At 40.1% G+C, this 18,849-nt stretch overlaps 1 protein-coding gene and 1 long non-coding RNA gene across 5 annotated transcripts in view; both read left to right on the forward strand.

Moving 5' to 3' along the window:
* Positions 1–18,849, forward strand: part of PCCA (propionyl-CoA carboxylase subunit alpha) — a 488,979-nt gene that overhangs the window by 230,088 nt on the left and 240,042 nt on the right. The gene's annotated exons all lie outside the window — the stretch shown is intronic.
* Positions 2,972–16,879, forward strand: LOC118497380. Its single transcript, XR_004899904.1, has 4 exons — positions 2,972–3,684; positions 8,234–8,240; positions 15,340–15,346; positions 16,869–16,879. It is a non-coding gene; the product is annotated as an uncharacterized LOC118497380 (long non-coding RNA).

Genomic DNA, 18,849 nt, shown 5'->3' on the forward strand with positions numbered 1-18,849 from the left:
TCTGTTCCTGTTCTAGTTGTTTGCTTAGTTTGCTTTTGTTTTAGGTGTAGTTAATAACTGTGAGTTTGCTGTCTTTTTACTGTGCATATTTTTTATCTTCTTTTTGTTAGATTAGTCCCTTTACCATTTCATACAATAAGGGCTTGGTGATGATGAACTCCTTTAACTTGACCTTATCTGGGAAGCACTTTATCTGTCCTTCCTTTCCCAATGAAATCTTTGCTGGATAGAGCAGTCTTGGATGTAGGTCCTTGCCTTTCATGACTTGGAATACTTCTTTCATGCCCCTTCTTGCCTGTAAGGTCTCTTTTGAGAAATCAGCTGACAGTCTGATGGGAACTCCTTTGTAGGCGACTGTCCCCTTATCTCTTGCTGCTTCTAGGATTCTCTCCTTCATTTTAATTTTGGGTAATGTAATTATGATGTGCTTTGGTGTGTTCCTCCTTGGGTCCAACTTCTTTGGGACTCTCTGAGCTTCCTGGACTCCCTGGAAGTCTATTTCCTTTGCCAGATTGGGGAAGTTCTCCTTTATTATTTGTTCAAGTAACTGCTCCACTTGTTGCTCTTCCTCTTCTCCTTCTAGTACCCCTGTAATTTGGATGTTGGAATGTTTCAAGATGTCCTGGAGGTTCCTAAGCCTCTCCTCATTTTTTTGACTTCTTATTTCTTCATTCTTTTCTATGTGGTTGTTTCTTTCTTCCTTCTGGTCCACTCCATTGATGTGAGACCCAGTTTTCTTTCCATCACTGTTGGTTTCCTATGCATTTTTCTTCATTTCACTTAGTGTAGCCTTCATTTTTTCATCTAATTTGCAACTCAAATCAACTAATTCTGTGAGCATCCTGATCACCAGTGCTTTGAATTGTGCATCTGATAGGTTGGCTGTTGGTCCCTTAAAAGTATTGGTTCTGGAGCTTTGATCTGTTCTTCCATTTGAGCCTTTTTTTTTTGGGGGGGGTCTGGCTGCACCTGTTGCATAGTGAGGGGCAGAGCCTTAGGTGTTCATGAGGGCAGGGCAACCCAGTTGCTGGGTTGTGACGCAGTATGTGGGGGCGGGTTCTGGGAGGGAACAATCGTGCTTGCTCCTTTCTCTGTTGGGCTTCAGTCCCCTCTGCTGCTTCCCACAAGCAAATTGGGCCCTTCTGGCACTGGTTCCTGGGTGGGTGGGCTTGTGTACGTTCTAGGACCCTGTGGGTCTCTCCAGCCAACTCTCCTATGAAGCTGGGAGCCTGTCCCGACACCTCAACCTCCACAAGTGTTTTCAATTAGTGCTTTTGGGCTTTATTTCCTGGTGCTGGGGCCCTGGGTTGTGTGGTCTGTCTTGCTGTCTGTTTTTACCTGGTTTATGTGCATGTGAATGAGTAACTGAGGACAGCCAGCTGCCTCGCGTGCCTCGCTGGGTCTGCTTGTTGCCTATCTGCACCTGTGCTCAGTGTCTGCCACCGGGGTCTGCTAGCCGCTGCCTATGCCCTGTGTGCCTGGGTCTGCCAGCCACCGCTTTTTCCTGCCACGATGCCTCTCCACCGGCCACCGACTCTGCCCCTCTTACTGGTCTGGAAGAATGATTGTGGGACTTCTGTATAGTTCAGTTTTCTGTCTGTTCTGGTTGTTTTTTTGTTTCTAAATTTTTGTTGTCCTTAATTTTGGTTGTGTGAGGAGGCACAGTGTGTCCACCTATGCCTCCATCTTGGTCGGAGGGCTGGATTTTTTCTTTTTTAAAATATGTTGGGGTAACATTAGTTAATTTTTTTCTTTTTTTTTGACCTGGGTTTTTGTCTTAAACACTGTTGGTATATTCTTTATTTTCCTGGAGTATATCTTCAGTTAGTGTCGTGAGAACCAGTAAGTAGATAGGAGCTAAATTTTATGAGAATTTGAATAAATGAAAATGAGTCTGTATTAACTAATTGTAGAAAAACAAATAATTTATATTGTAGTGTAATTTGCATTTCATAACATTCACCATTTTAAATATGCAAATACAATAAACTGAATGTTTGTATCCTTTCCCTCCAAAATTCATATATTGAAATGTAACCCACATCAGTGCCTCCTGCCTTATGTAATGGAATTTAAACACAAAATACCACAAATTTGGGTGGTGATTAGGTTATGAGGGTGAGGCCCTCATGAATGGAATTCATTTCCTTATTTTAAAAGGCCCCAGTGAGAAGGAGAAGCGAAAGAGCAAGAAATTGAAAACTTAATTGTAAACATAAGGAAGGAGAACTTCCCTAATCTGGCAAAGGAAATAGACTTCCAGGAAGTCCAGGAAGCTCAGAGAGTCCCAAAGAAATTAGACTCAAGGAAGCACACACCAAGGTACATCATAATTTAGTTACCCAAGATTAAAGAGAAGGAGAGAATCTTAAAAGCAGCAAGTAAAAAAGGAGACAGTTACCTACAAAGGAGTCCCCATCAGACTATCAGCTGATTTTTCAAAAGATACCTCACAGGCAAGAAGGGGTTGGAAATCATGAAAGGCAAGGACCTACATTCAAGATGACTCTATCCAGAAAAGCTATCATTTAGAATGGGAGGGGCAAATAAAGTGCTTCCCAGATAAGGTCAAGTTAAAGGAGTTCATCATCACCAAGCCCTTATTATATCAAATGATAAAGGAACTTATCTAAGAAAAAGAAGATGACCAAAAATGCAAATAGTAAAATGACAACAAACTCACAACTATCTACAACCACACCTAAAAAAAACACACCAAAAACAAACTAAGCAAACAACTAGAACAGGGACAGAATCACAGAAATGGAAATCAGTAGGGAGGGGGAGCGGGAAGAAAGGGAGGAAAAGATACAGGGAATAAGAAGCTAGATAGTGGCTACAAACTAGACAGAAGGAGGTTAAGAATAGTATAGGAAAGGTAGAAGCCAAAGAGCTTATATATACGACCCATGGACATGAATGAAGGGTGAAGGGAATGTGGATGGGAGGGTGTGTTCTGGGTAAAGGGGAATAAAGGGGAAAAATGGAACAACTGTAAGAGCATAATTAATAAAATATATATTTTTTTGAAAAATGGCCCTAGAGAACAACCTTCCCTCTGCTACCATGTGAGGACATAGTAAAAAGGCCAATGTCTGTAAACTAGGAAGTGGCTCTCACCCAATACGGATTTGGCTGGCACCTTTATCTTGGACTTCCCATACTTTGGAACTGTGACATACTTTTCTTTTGTTTGTAAGCCACCAGTCTATGTCATTCTGTTATAGCAGCCCCTATGGACCACAATAGCAAGTCAACTAGTTTTAGTGAATTTATAGGATTGTGCTACTAACAGCAAAATGGAATTGTAGAATGTTTCCAACCCCCATAAAGATATCTATGCACAGGAGAAGGGGTATATAAAGGGACTAAATGGTAATAGAAAAAATACAATAAAGATTAAAGAGCTTTTTTCAACCCTGCTGCGGATAAAATCAAATTGGCCATTCCAGCTGGTGGGATGGGCAGTAGTGCTTGTGGATCCATTGCCAGATTTTTCAAGATGCAACAGAGCCTAGGAATTGAAGATGCATGAAGGTTGTCATCATGTTTTCCAAAAACTTGTCACAGAGGATGACTGAACCCCTAGGAGTACAACTGCATGTAACAAACATATAGGTAGCTGCAGATGAATGAATGTTCAAGTTCTTAGCTGTGGTATTTAAAAATTTTTCATTGCCTCAGGTGTGGCATGCTACATTTTAGAGGTAAAAACAGAATTGGTCAAGAAGACATGAATTGAAGCAAATAATGAAAATAAATATTTTATTTAAGATTGATCACCTTACAATAAATTATGTAGAAAAAACATGTTTGAGTATTTTTTTAAATATATTTTATTGATTATGCTATTACAGTTGCCCCATTTCCCCCCTTCACTCCCCTCCCCCCTGTACCCCCCTCCCACCCACATTTCCCCCCTTTAGTTCATGTCCATGTGTCATACTTATGTGTTCTTTAGTTTCTACATTTCCCGTACTATTCTTGCCCTCCCCCTATCTATTTTCAACCTACATTCTATGCTACTTATTCTCTATACCTTTTCCCCCCTCTCCTCCTCCCACCCCCCTGCTGCTAACCCTCCATTTCTGTGGTTCTGTTCCTGTTCTAATTGTTTACTTAGTTTCTTTTGGTTTTGCTTTAGTTGTGGTTGTTAATATTTGTGAGTTTGCTGTCCTTTTACTATACATGTCTTTTCTTTATCTTCTTTTCTTAGGTAAGTCCCTTTAGCATTTCATAAAATAAGGGCTTGGTGATGATGAACTCCTTTAACTCGACCTTATCTGAGAAGCACTTTATCTGCCCTTCCATTCTAAATGAGAGCTTTGCTGGATAGAGCAATCTGGGATGTAGGTCCTTGTCTTTCATGACTTGGAATATTTCTTTCCAGCCCCTTCTTGCCTGTAAGGTCTCTTTGGAGAAATCAGCTGACAGTCTGATGGGAACTCCTTTGTAGGTTGCTGTCCCCTTACCTCTTGCTGCTTCTAGGATTCTCTCCTTCGTTTTTACCTTGGCTAATGTAATTATGATGTGCCTTGGTGTGTTTCTTCTTGGGTCCAACTTCTTTGGGGCTCTCTGAGCTTCTTGGATTTCTTGGAAGACTGTTCCCTTTGCCAGAATGGGGAAGTTCTCCTTTATTATTTGTTCAAATACGTGCTCAATCTGTTGCTTTTCCCCTTCTGATTCTGGTACCCCTATAATTCGGATATTGGAACGTTTAAAGGTGTCTTGGATGCCCTTAATCTTTTCCTCAATTTTTTGAATTCTTATTTCATCATGCTTTCCTGCTTGGTTGATTCTATCTTCCTTCTGGTCCACTGTATTGTTTTGGGACTCATATTCCTTCCTTTCACTATTGGCTCTCCTCCGCGTGTCTTCCTGCATCTGTTTTATGGTAATCTGCATTCTTTCATCTAGATTTTGTCCAAAATCCACCAGTTCCGTGAGCTTTCTGATCACCAGTGTTTTGAGCTGCGCACCTGATAGATTGGCTAATTCTTGGTCGCTCAAAAGGATGAGTCCTGGGGGACTGATCTGCTCTGTTGAAAACATGGTTTTTTTTTTTTTTTTTTCCCCTGTCTCTCCTTTTTTTTTTTTTCCCCCGGTCTGGTTGCTCTTGTTATGGTGGGGGGCGGAGCCTTAGGTGCTCACCCGGGCTGGGCACCCCAGTCGCTAGATTGTGACGTTATATGTGGGGGCGGGGCGGGAGCAAACAATGGCGGTAGTTCCGTTCCCCTGGACTCAGACCCTTGTCTGGGCTTCCAGGCCGCGAGTTCTGCCCTGGTCCACAATTGCTGCCCCTCTGGGTCTGCCAGCCGCAGCTTGTGTACTCAGGGATCACCGCTGCCTTCTTGTGCCCCCGGATGGCTTTTGCGCCGATTTCGCGCCAAACCTTCCCCCGACCTCCGCGCGCCACCGACCCGAGCCAGCCCCACGCCCGCCGGCTCGTCTTCTCCTACCAGTCCGGATGAACGCGTCTACTTCAACTTCTTGGCTGCCCGACTTCCATTCAGATAAATCCTCTGCCGGATCTGGGTGTTATTCTGATAGTAAATTATTGTTGTAAATTATTGGTTTTCTAATCTTGGTTGTACAAGGAGGTACGGTGCGTCCACCTATTCTTCCATCTTGCCGGAAGTCCGCCACATGTTTGAATATTTTTAATTGCTGGGTAATAAAATCTGCTTTCTTTAAAACATCAAAAAAAGATTAAGTAAAAACTCAAAAAAAGATCCCATGCTTATTTATTTACTTTTAAGTATACTTTATTGATTATGCTATAACAGTTTTCTCAGTTTTTTCCCCTTTATTCCCCCTCCACCCTGCATCCCCCCCAACCATTCAGCATTCCCCTCCCTTAGTTCATGTCCATGGGTTGTACATATAAGTTCTTGGACTTATCTCTTTCCTATACTTTTCTTAACCTCTTCCTGCCTATTTTATGCCTACCAATTATGCTTCTTATTTGCTGTACCTTCCCCCACATTCTTCCCCTTACCCTCCCTACTGAAATCCTTCTGTGTGTTGTCCAGTTCTCTGATTCTGTTTCTGTTCTGGTTGTTTGCTTAGTTTTTGCTTTCATTGTTTTTCTTTTAGGCTCATTTGTTGATAGATGTGAGTTTGTTGTCATTTTACTGTTCATATTTTTTATCTTTTTCTTAGATAAGTCCCTTTAACATTTCATATAATAATGGCTTGATGATGATGAACTCCTTTAACTTGACCTTATCTGGGAAGCACTTTATCATTCTATTGTAAATGATAGCTTTGCTGGATAGAGTCATCTTGGACTTCACTCCTTGCCTTTCATGACTTTGAATACTTCCTTCTAGCCCCTTTTTGCCTGTAAGGCCTCTTTTGAGAAATCAGCTGATAGTCTTATGGAAGCTCCTTTGTAGGTGACGGCCTCCTTTTCTCTGACTTTTAGGATTCTCTCCTTATCTTTACTCTTGGGTGATGTAATTATGATGTGCCTTGGTGTGTGCTTCCTTGGGTCCTACTTGTTTTGGACTTTCTGAGCTTCTTCCTGGAAGTCTATTTCCTTTGCCAGATTGGGGAAGTTTTCCTTCACTATTTGTTCGAATAAATTTTCAACTTCTTGCTCTTGTTCTTCTCCTTCTGGCACCCCTATAATTCAGATATTGGAATGTTTCAAGTTGTCCCAGAGGTTCCTAAGTCTCTCTTCATTTTTTTTTAAATTCTTGTTTTTTCCTTTTCTTCTGGATGGGTATTTATTTCTTTCTTTTGTTCCAAATCGTTGCTTTGAGTCCTGGTTTCCTTCACATCACTGTTGGTTTCCTGAATATTTTGCTTTATTTCACTTTGGGTATCCTTCATTTGTTTTTTCATTTTTTGACCAACCTCAGTCAGATCTGTGAGTATTGTGATTACTAGGGCTTTGAATTCTCCATCAGATGACTTGGCGAATCTCCTTCATGCTTAGTTCTGTTTCTGGGGCTTTGCTCTGTTCTTTCATTTGGGCCATATTTGTTTGTGTTGGTGCAGCTGATAGGTTGTAAGGGGGTGGGGCCTTAGGTAATCACCTGGGCAGGGCAACCCTCTTTGCTGTGCTGCCTGTGGGGAAGGGGCCAGAGAGGGAACAATGCGGCTCTTCTGGTAGTCTCTAGCGCACTTTTCAAGGAACTGTAGTGTGAGACTGGGAGTTTCTCTCATCATAGCAATGACAGCCTTCTTCTGGTGGAAGGGGGAGCAGCATCTTGTGCAGGATTTAGGTTCTCCTGGAGAAGAGCGTACCCTGTTCTCCAGCAATCTCTGGTCCAATCTACCCCATCACACACTCACAAGTTGGTGAATATTTGATTTTTTTTAAATTTTGGCTATTATGAATAATGCTGCTATGAATGTTCACATATAAGACTTATGTGGACAAACTTTAATTTCTCTTGGTCAGATACTTAGAGTGGAATTGCTGGGCTGTATGGTCAAGTATGGCACTGTGAAACTATTTTCCAAAGTGGCTGCATCATTTTACATTTTCATAAGTTATATGTAAGAGTTGTAATTTCTTCACACTTTCATGTTATCTTGAACACTTGTTTATTGTATTTTTGATGATAGCCACTATAGTGGATGTAAGTGCTGTCTTACTGTGGTTTTACTTTGCATTTTCCTAATGCTTAGTGATGTGAAGTGATGTAACCAAACACAGGCCTGGCTGCCCACTGTTATAAAAGCCAATACTTGAAGGGCAAGTGCTAATGTAAAGTGATTTATTTTCAGGTGCCAGCCACCTGGAGGATGGGGGACTCATGTCTCAAAGCCCATCTCCCTATCTCAGTGGAGCCAGAAGTGTTTATAAGGAGGGAGATGGGAATAGAACAGAGATCAAGGAAGGGGGTTGCAAAGTTCTCTATTTGCAGATGAGCAGTCTATTCTGAGAAGGCAGGTAATGGTCTGGTGTGCATCATCCTGGTTTAGTTGTCCTCGTTTTACGTTATCCCAGCTTCATGTTATCCTGGCTTCACAGTTGAAGGTCAGCAAATTTCTCAGAGCTGGGATGCCTGAATGTTGGAGTCTGTACCTTTTGAGATTAGATTCTAGGATGCTTATACAAACATGCTATTTATCCATAAGCTACATATTAGTCAGAGTGAGAACTTACAGAAATGATATCAGAAAATGATGGGGTGGGTTGCAATTCCCCACTGTTAGAATTTTGCACTGTTATAGTTTTGCTTCATGTTTGTATTGGTCAGTTATGTATCTCCTTTAGTTGAAAAGTCTAATCACATCATTTGCACATTTTTAAATTCATTGGTCTTATTGTTGAGCTGTATGAGTTCTTTATACATTTTTGATATAGATATATGATTTTCAAATATTTCCTCCCAACCCATAGCTTGCCTTTTAATAAGCACAATTTACAACAAAATTTTGATGAAGCCTAGTTCACCTAGTTTTTTGTTTTATAGATTGTGCCCTTGGTGTCATACTCAAGAAATCTGCCTAAAATACTTTTTCCTATTTTGTTCCTAGAATGAGTATAGAATGCTGAATTGGAGATATTTTTTCCTTAGCATTTTGAATGCCTTGTTTTGCTTTTTTAAAAAATAATTACTATTGATATTGAGATGTATTCTGATTCTTGATCATTTGGTAATAAAATTTTTTTCCTGTGGAAAGTTCCAAGATCTTTTCTTTGTCTGTAATTGTGGCCAGAACTGCTAGTTGTCTATCAGCTATTACTGAGAAGGAAAAAAAAATGTCTTTTAATTTATTAAAAGTATAGATTATTTTTTACCTTTATTTTATACTCCTGGAATAAATTTTAATTAGATATAGCTATTTTCCTTTTGTGATTCTGTTGGATTTTGTGCACTGATATAATTACTTTGAATTTTTATTTCTTAATTATGCTTTTTCCTGATTGGAGTAATAAAGTCATATGTGTTTTTGGAAACTAACTGTAGGAGTATTGATTCTTTTTCTAGGATCTAATTTATACAGTCAGACATCACTTAATGATCTGGATGCATTCTGAGAAATGTGTTAGGTGATATCATCATTGTGTGAACATCATAGAGTGTGTGCACTTCTACAAACCTGGGTGGTATAGCCTAGGGTTATGTAACACCACATAGGCTATATGGCATTATAAAACCTGTTGTTCCTAGGCTGCAAGCCTATAGAGCATGTTTCCACATGAAACAGCATGACTTTGAATCAGCACAAGAGAAAATAGTGCAATCAAGAGACACAGTAACCCAAGATGTATGAGGCTGCTGTTGGCCTAACGTGGCATATGGTTTTACAGAAAACTTTTTTTTAAATGAGTAGGAAGAGTACAGTCTAAAATAACAATAAAAAGTATAGTAAATATACAAACTAATAACATAATTGTTTATTGTTATCACATATTAAGTGTTGTATATAATTGTATGTGTTATACTTTTATATGATGGCAGTAGATTGGGTTTATTTATGCCAGCATTACCACAAACATGTGAGTATTGTGTTGCACTATGATGTCATTAGATGATAGGAATTTTTAGCTCCATTATAATCTTACAAGGCCACCATCATACATGTGGTCCGTAGTTGACTGAAATGTTACGCAGTGCGTGACTGTAATAGGCACTATATGTTATTTAAAAATTAGAACTCAGATGTGAATCCATTTGATACTGGTATCTTTTTCTCAGTGCGTCTTTAAACATCTTTCTAATCTCTTCTATGATAGACCTTCAGTATTTTATGAGGTAATATCACCTATTAAAAATTAAGGTTATTGGAGATTATTGATAGTTTTATTCAATTCCTCTGTTGTATCCTTTCTCTTTTTTCTCTTTTGTTAATTTGACCTATTTGATTCAGAAAGTGATATCACATTTTTCATCATAATTAAAAAACTTTATTTATTAGAGCAGTTTTAGTTTTACAGAAAAACGAGCCAATATTGATGTATTGTCATTAAGTAAGGTTTAAAGTTTACATTAGTGTTCACTCTTTGTGGTATACATTCTATAGGTTTTGACAAATGTATTATGATATGTGTCTACTATTACAGTGTCATTCAGAGTAGTTTCACTGACCTAAAGATGTTTGTATCTAAGACATCTTTGAATTTCCCCTTGTCTCTATCCCTTTTGTTTGTTTCTTTCCTTTCCTTATTTCTTTTTTCCTTCCTTTCTTTCTTCTTTTAGTAGCTCCCTTCATGTGTTTTTCTTTCTGTCAGTTTTTTAACTAATGGTTAAAATAAAAGTAGTTAATAACAATAGTAAATTCTCATTAATCTGTAACTTGGCCTCATGTTTGCTTTGCCAATAGTGTTTCCTGTATGTCTTTTTGTCCTTGCTTTACACCGTTTAACTGGGCTGTTTTAATACAAATCTCAGATATTATGTAATTTCATGATAACTACTTCAGGGTACATCTCTAAGTTTTCCTTGCATTTCTAATAATGTTTACTCATTTATACATAGAATAATTTAGTATGTATAGGTTCATATATTTTTATTTTTAATCAATAATTTTTTTAGATTATATATTATTGATTATGCTATTATTGTTGTCCCAATTTCCCCCCCTTAGCCTCCCTCTACCCAGCAACCCCCACTCCCTCAGGCAATCCCCACACCTTTGTTCATGTCCATAAGTCATGCCTATATAAATTCTTTGGCTATTTCATTTCCTATACTGTAGTTTACATCCCCATGGCTATTCTGTAACTACCAATTTATACTTCTTAATTGCCTCCCCAATTCAACCATTTCCTCATATCACCCTCCAATCTGGCGACCATCAAAATACTCTCCATATCTAGGATTCTGTCTCTGTTCTTACTTGCTTAGTTTATTCTTTTTAGAATCAATTGTTGATATATATGTATTTATTGCCATTTTATTATTCACAGGTTTGATATTGTTTTTCTTAAATAAGTATCTTTAACATTTCATGTGATAATGGTTTGGTGATGATGAACTCCTTCAGTTTTTTCTTGTCTTGGGAGCTTTTTATTTGACTTTTGATTCTAAATAATAGCTTTGCTGGGTAGAGCAATCTTGGCTGTAGGTCCCTGCTTTTCATGACTTGGAATAGTTCTTGCTGGTTAGTTCTATCCTGCAAAGTTTCTTTTGAGGAAACAGCTGAAAGTCTTATGGGGACTCCCCTGTAGGTAACTAACTTCTTTTCCCTTGCTGCTTTTAAGATTCTATTTTTATCTTTAACCTTTGGCATTTTAATTATGATGTATATGGGAGTGGGCCACATTGCATCCATTGTGTTTGGGTCTCTGCGCTTTCTGAACTTATGTGTCTATTTCCTTTACCAAATTAGGGAAGATTTCTTTCATTGTTTCTTCAACTATTTCCTATTTATTGCTCTTTCTTGTCTTCTAGCACCCCTAACATGTGAATTTTGGAGTGCTTGAAGTTGTCCCAGAGGCTGCCTACATTATCCTTGTCTGTTTTGATTTTTTTCCTTGTTCAGATTGGTTGTTTTTTCTTCCTTATTTTCCAAATCATTGATATGATTCTCAGCTTCATCCACTCTACAGTTGTCTTTTTGTAAATTGTTCTTTATTTCAGTTAGTATGTCCTTTGTTACTGACTGGATCTGTTTTATGTTGTTGAGGTTCTCACTAAGTTCCTTGAGCATACTTATAACCAGTGTTTTGAATTGTGCATGTGACAGTTTGTTTATCTCCATTTTGTTTAGTTCTTTTTCTGGAGTTTTGATCTGCTTTTTCATCTGGGCCATGTTTCATTGTCTCTTCATTTTGGCAGCCTCCTTGTGTTTGTTTATATGTATTTGGTAGAGCTGCTATGACTCCCTGTCTTGGTAGTGTGGCCTAATGTAGTTGATGTCCTGTAGGGTACAGTGGCACAGCCTCCCTTATTGCCCAAGCTGGACACTCAAGGTGTGCCATTTGTGTGGGCTGAGTTGAGCCTCATCTTACAGTTGAGTCTTTATTGCTGTTGGCAGATCAATAAGAAGGTTTTACCCTGGCCAGTCAGCTGTAAGGACTGGCTGTGACCACTGACTACCAACCTCTACCCTCTATGGAGTATCAGCTCTTCAGGGACTGGGTTGTGGTTCTCTGACGTGGTCTATAGTTGTCCACTGGGTATTCAGGTTCTGGTGCTTCCTGGGTGGTGCAGGCCAAGGTCAGCCCCTACCTGTCTTCTGCTCAGGGCCACCCCACATAAGTTATGAAGCAGTCTGCAGATGGCTACTACTTGTGCTGGGTTTGGATGTTCCTAGGTGAAACCAAACTGCCATCCAAAGTTGGGTGTCACTAGTGCCAGGCATGGGCCCACTTAGCAAGAGGTATGGGGGATGGGGGCTTGCTGAGGCTGGCTGTTGCATGTTTGAGAGCATTTAGGAAGTTGAGAAATATGAGCAAGACCAGCAATTCATATATAAAAGCCACTGTTATCAGTTTGGGTGCGCCCATGAATTGGGTGGGATGAAATCTCAGAGAATCTCCAGGGCAGGGCAAACAGTGTTAGCTAGGTTGATGGAGTCTCAGATATGGTACCCTCCTGCCAGTTTTGTTGTTATGCAGGGGATGGGTCTGAAAAGGGGCAATGGTCTCTGTCCACCTCTCTGTCTGGGAGAAAGCTGTCCCCCAGCCCTCACCTTAATGACAGATACTTCAGTTTGTCTCTGTATGCTACTGGTGACTTTCATGCTGCTACCCCAAAAGTTTCTTTCACCAACGCAATATCCACTGGTTTTAGAGCCTAAAGTTATGGGGACATATCTTCCTGGCAGTGGAACCCTGGGCTGAGGGATGTGGTATGGGGCTGGGATTCCTCTCTCCTGAGATATCCCTCTTGAATTTTTATCTACCACATGTGGATGTGGGGCCAGCCCATTCCATGTTTCCACCCCTTTGATCAATCCGGATGGCTATGGTTTCTTTCTCTCTCTCTTTTAAAGATTTTATTTATTTATTTATTTATTTATTTATTTATTTATTTATTTATTTATTAGAGAGGGAAGGGAGGGAGAGAGAGAGAGAGAGAGAGAGAAACATCCATATGCAGTTGCTGGGGGTCATGGCCTCCAACCCAGGCGTGTACCCTGACTGGGAATCGAACCTGCGATACTTTGGTTCGCAGCCCGCACTCAATCCACTGAGCTACACCAGCCAAGGCTGGATGTGGTTTCTTTAATTCCATAGTTATTGGATTTCCATTCAACTTGATATGAGATGGTTCTGAGTAATGGTTATTCCATAGTTTGGTTGTAATTTTGATGTGGTTGTGTGAGGAGTTGAACCATGTTTACCTATGCCTCCATCTTGACCATAAGTCAATCTATATATATAGGTTTATGACTATTCTACATGAATTGTTTCTTTTATCATTACCTAATATCTTTATCTGTTTAAAGTCTTTAATATCAAATTTCCCTTTGACTCTTATCATGTTGCATCTCTTGCTTTTTGTTTGCCTGTTCTTTTTTAAAAATATATTTTATTGATTACGTATTACACTTGTCCCATTTTCCCCCCTTCACTCCCTTCCACCCTGCACACCCCCTCCCACCCACATTCCTCCTGTCTAGTTCATATCATAAGTTGTATAAATAAGTTCTTTGGCTTCTACATTTCCTATACTATTCTCACCCTCCCTCTGTCTATTTTCTACCTACCATCTATGCTACTTATTCTCTGTACCTTTTCCCCCTCTCTCTCCCTCCAACTACTCTGTAGATAACCCTACATGTGATCTCCATTTCTGTGGTTCTGTTACTGTTCTAGTTGTTTGCTGTTGTTTTAGGTATGGTTGTTAATAATTTTGAATTTGCTGTCATTTTACTCTGCATATTTTTCATCTTCTTTTTCTTAGATAAGTCCCTTTAACATTTCATGTAATAAGGGCTTGGTGATGATGAACTCCTTTAACTCGACCTTATCTGAGAAGCACCTTATCTGCCCTTCCATTCTAAATGAGAGCTTTGCTGGATAGAGCAATCTTGGATGTAGGTCCTTGTCTTTCATGACTTGGAATACTTCTTTCCAGCCTCTTCTTGCCTGTAAGGTCTCTTTTGAGAAATCAACTGACAGTCGTATAGGACCTCCTTTTTAGGTAATTATCTCCTTTTTCTTGCTGCTTCTAGGATTCTCTCCTTTATTTTAATCTTGGGTAATGTAATTATGATGTGCTTTGGTGTGTTCCTCCTTGGGTCCAACTTCTTTGGGACTCTCTGAGCTTCCTGGACTCCCTGGAAGTCTATTTCCTTTGCCAGATTGGGGAAGTTCTTTTTTATTATTTGTTCAAGCAACTGCTCCACTTGTTGCTCTTCCTCTTCTCCTTCTGGTACCCCTATAATTTGGATGTTGGAATGTTTCAAGGTGTCCTGGAGGTTCCTAAGCCTCTTCCCATTTTTTTGAATTCTTGTTTCTTCATTCTGTTCTAGTTGGATGTTTCTTTCTTCCTTTTGGTGCATACTGTTGATTTGAGTCCCAGTTTCCTTCCCATCACTAATAGTTCCCTGTACATTTTCCTTTACTTCACTTAGTGCAGCCTTCCTTTTTTTCCTGTAATTTGTGACCAAAATCAACTAATTCTGTGAGCATCCTGATTATCGGTGTTTTGAACTGTGCATCTGATAGGTTGGCTATCTCTTCATTGCTTAGTTGTATTTTTTCTGGAGCTTTGATCTGTTCTTTCATTTAGGCCACTTTTTTTTTGTCTTGATGTGCTTGTTACATAGTGAGAGGTGGAACCTAATGTGTTCATCCCGGTGAGGTAACCCACATTGCTGTGTTGTGATGCTGTTTGTTGGGGAGGGGTGTGAGAGGCAACAATGTCACTTGCTTTGCTCTCTACCAGCTTTCAGTCACTTCCCCTGCTTCCCACAAGCAAATTGGACCCTTCTGGTGCTGATTCCCTTGTGGGTAGGTTTGTGTTTGTTCTAGAACCCTGTGGGTCTCTCCAGTGAGCTCTCCTGTGAAGGTGGGAATTTCTCCTGCTGGCCCCTCAACCCCCACAGGTGTTTTTAATCAGAGGTTTGAGGCTTTATTTCCCCAAGCTGGAGCTCTGGGTTGTGGGATCTATCTTGCTCCCCAATTGTTCCTTCCTGTTTATCTGTGTGCGAATGTGGGATCACCTGCTCCATCAGCTGCAGCTGCAGTCTTGCCAGCCCTGGTCCTCCAGCCACTGCCTTGCACGGTCCTCTCCTCAGTCTGTCTCTGGCCCCCCTACCGGTCTGAATGAGTATGTTTTCTTTAACTCCTTGGTTGTTGGACTGCCATACAGTTCGATTTTCTGTCAGTTCTGGTGGTTTTTTATTTTTAAATTATTGTTGTCCTTCTTTTGGTTGTGTGAGGAGGCACAGTGTCTCTGTCTATGCCTCCATCTTGGCCAGAAGTCCTGTTCTTTTATTTTAAAGCCTTCTTGGTCACTCGTTTTACTTGTGTGTGTGCGTGCGTGTGTTTTGTTTGTTTTTTGTTTTCTTTTTTTCGGGAGGAAGAAAGAGAGGGAGAGAAACATCAATGTATGGTTGCCTCTCTCATAGCCCCAATGGGTGACTAGGAAGCTGCCCTGACTTGGAATCGAGCTGGTGATCCCTTGTTTTGCAAACCAGCACTCAATCCACTAAGCCACACTAGCCAGGGCCAATGTGTTTTTTAACTTTAATTAAAAGGAACCCAATCTGACATGCCTTCTTTTAGTATGAAAATTTAGTCCTTCCATTTTTAAATACTTGATTTTACTTATGTTTTATAATTATTATCCCATTTTTCTGTTTTTCTCTATTTCATTTGTTGTTTGAATTAAATTGTTAATTATTTTGTTTTCCATTGAGAAGTAGAAAATTATCTAGTTGTTTAACATATTATTTATGATCATCCTCCTAGTGAGAAAGTTATTTTCAGCATTATTTGTATATAACTGGTTTATTTGACTTTCCAACACTAAAGATTCTCTAACATAATTTTATACTTCCAGGCTATTAGTGACTTTCTGTTGTAGATTATGTTTTTATTTCCAAAGTCCCTTTTTGGCTTCTACATACACACTCCTACACATGTCTCTCATTTACTGTAGCTTGTCTATCTTACCCCTTTTTATTTTCTTTGGAGGTTTCTGCTGTAGTTTATTTGTTTGTTTAGAGAAAAATTACATGAAATTTCCTAAGCAGGAACGTATGGATATATTTGGATGTGCCACATCTTCAAATATATGAGGTCTGTCCAGAAGAAGTCCAACTGCTGTTAATATAATGAGAATGGTTTGCATGACATTGATGTAACCTTGTTATATAACAGGGCCAAGGTTGGGTAGGGTCTACTGTATATCTTTCTAATATTTCCTGGACACCTTGAGTTCTGGACCCCATTCCAAATCCCTATTTGGGTACCCCCTCTTGGCTGTACCCTGTTACAATCCCTCTTTTCAGATGTACAATCACTTTATAATCCTATAAAGGACAATGGATGAAGGTCTCATCTTGTAACTACTTCTAGCTGGACATGGATGTCATCCTACCTACCCTTGGGTCAGGGGTGCCCTGAAAGGTGGGCAATGCAGCACAGAGGGAGTCCTTCCTGTAAAGGGAGGGATGTTACAGAATCCCAGTCAGTTGGCTGTCACCAGGAAGTCACAGGCTTGGTGTCCAAAGGTTGGCATTACTGGACAGTTGGCATCCTAGTTGCATTCTGGAGGTGACAGATTTTGCAAGAGAATTGGAAGGCAAAATTAAATCATAACCACTAAATGATGAAGCCAGGGACTTAGGTAAAGAATGGCTTATCTGGAGGAAGGTGTACAAGGCATGCTACACCTATCCAAAACTCTTGTGACCCACTATACTTCACTCAGGCTGAGGGGAATATATTAGGATTTACCTCCTTTCAGATTTCTGGGCCCTTTCTGTCCAAGCCATTAGGACAGAAAAGGGAAAATCAGTTTTAAAGTGAAGCCCACAGACTGCCCAAACCCTTCACCAACCCAACCACTTAGTTCAGCCGAACTGTTCAGTCTCAGGGAGTGATGAAGAAGATGGGCTCCTTAAGAGAGGCCTATATTGCAACCACTCAGGTAATGAGGTCATAGGAATATGTCGTATCAAAACAGAAGAACACACAGATTAATTCACACAACAATCCCCAAACCAGTCTCTGTGCCTGTGAGACTGTGTTTTGGGAAGACATTCAGTTGCAAGGCTGTTGGTGCAATGGCATTTAATAATGGCAATTTGACAGGTCCTCTGCAGCTGTAAATTGTACTTCTTTGGTGATATGACAAACCCGGTTTCAACTTTCAGATGAAAACAAACTTTTAAGACAGCTGTGCCATTCTGATGTCCAATACTGAGCATTACGATTTTCCTTGAACCACAATTTTTCTCCTTAAGATCATACTCATTGTTATTAAAGGTACTACTTTGAGCCCTGCTTTTCATTTTGTCTGTTCATTTTCATAAACTCACCAAGAGCAGCCTGGATCACCTATGATCTTTAAGTCTGCTTTGCTGGAACTCACATAGGGAACCTTTAGATTGACTTCTCAGTCCGCCCTCTGGGGCACAGAAGCAGAGCCACACATCTGCCATCTGCCTTCGTCTGTACCAGTTGTTTTACTCAAATCCTTGAGGCTTCCATTGTGTTTATGGGTTCCTTTTTAGCCATCTTTTAGGAAAGCAACCTTCATTCCATCCCTGGAAAGACTGCCAGAAACCACACAACCAACCAAAGTACCAGGCTTTTCTCATGGGCTTTCTCTAGCTTTGCAAGTCAATCGCAGTTCCTCAGGGCTTTCTGGTGACTACCAGAACCCAGACATGCCTCCTTCAGGAGTGACATTTCAGCCAAAATCTCAGTTAAGGAAATCACAATTAATGATAGGTCTTACTGGATTTATGCAAAGAAACCTTATGTCATCACTCACTCCTTCAGAATGCCAAATTCTGGGGGGATCAGGTAGGGAAAAAAATACAAAGCATCAAGGAAAATCCTTTTCCTTCTGATACCCACCAAGATTGCATCTCCATGCCTTATACATTCCATTACTAACTAACACCATATAATTCCTTCCCAAAACTTTCATTTTTCCATTTATCTTTACAGTTTCCCACAGACCTTCTGCAACATTCACAAACCCTCTATATCCTTTCATATACCTTCTTCATTTACATATCTTACACTTTCCCATTTACTTTCCTATAGAGTGTGAAGTTTCAACCTTCCCTGGAATCCTCAGTTGTCTTTTCAGAGCAGATACAGAGCAAAATCCAAAACGCTTAGTTCCAGAACAAGACACAGGTAAAGGCATTCTCTTGCACCAGTGTGTCCATTGGTGCCTTGTAGAGGTATGTTCTTTCAGGCCCGGTCTCTTGGCAGAGACATGCTCCTTTGCCTCTGGCTGAAACACTCATCAGCCCCAAATGACCCATCCTGGGTCCCGAGTAGCAAAGGCATGCTCCCCAACCAGTTACAGGCGACCTTCACTACGTCTTAGGTGACCTTAACCAGGTCTTCATGTGACCTTAACAGGTCTTCTGATACAGAGGGTTTCTGATCAGAAACAAAACCAATGGAAGAAACTTGCCCCTTTCTCCCAAAACCAAAAAACAAAACAAAACAAGTAGTTGAGGTTTTCTTTCCTCCAGGTTTAAAACTTTCATAACTTTTATACATATTTTTACCCATCCAAATTCAACCATCATTAACTTTTAATCTCTGTTCCTTTCCCACGCTGGGAAGGACTGTACTTAAACTCAGTATATGGCAGCCAATAGTCCCTAGCACTACAGGTACCTTCCACTAAAGGTCTGTAGATTTGCAGGGACATCCTGCAGCTTTCTGAAGCTTAGACCTTGCAAACAGTCTATAAATCAGATGGTCACCCTTGGACCCCAGTTCATGACCTTCAG

Source organism: Phyllostomus discolor, chromosome 11 (assembly GCF_004126475.2).
Source record: "Phyllostomus discolor isolate MPI-MPIP mPhyDis1 chromosome 11, mPhyDis1.pri.v3, whole genome shotgun sequence".
Taxonomy (NCBI): domain Eukaryota; kingdom Metazoa; phylum Chordata; class Mammalia; order Chiroptera; family Phyllostomidae; genus Phyllostomus; species Phyllostomus discolor.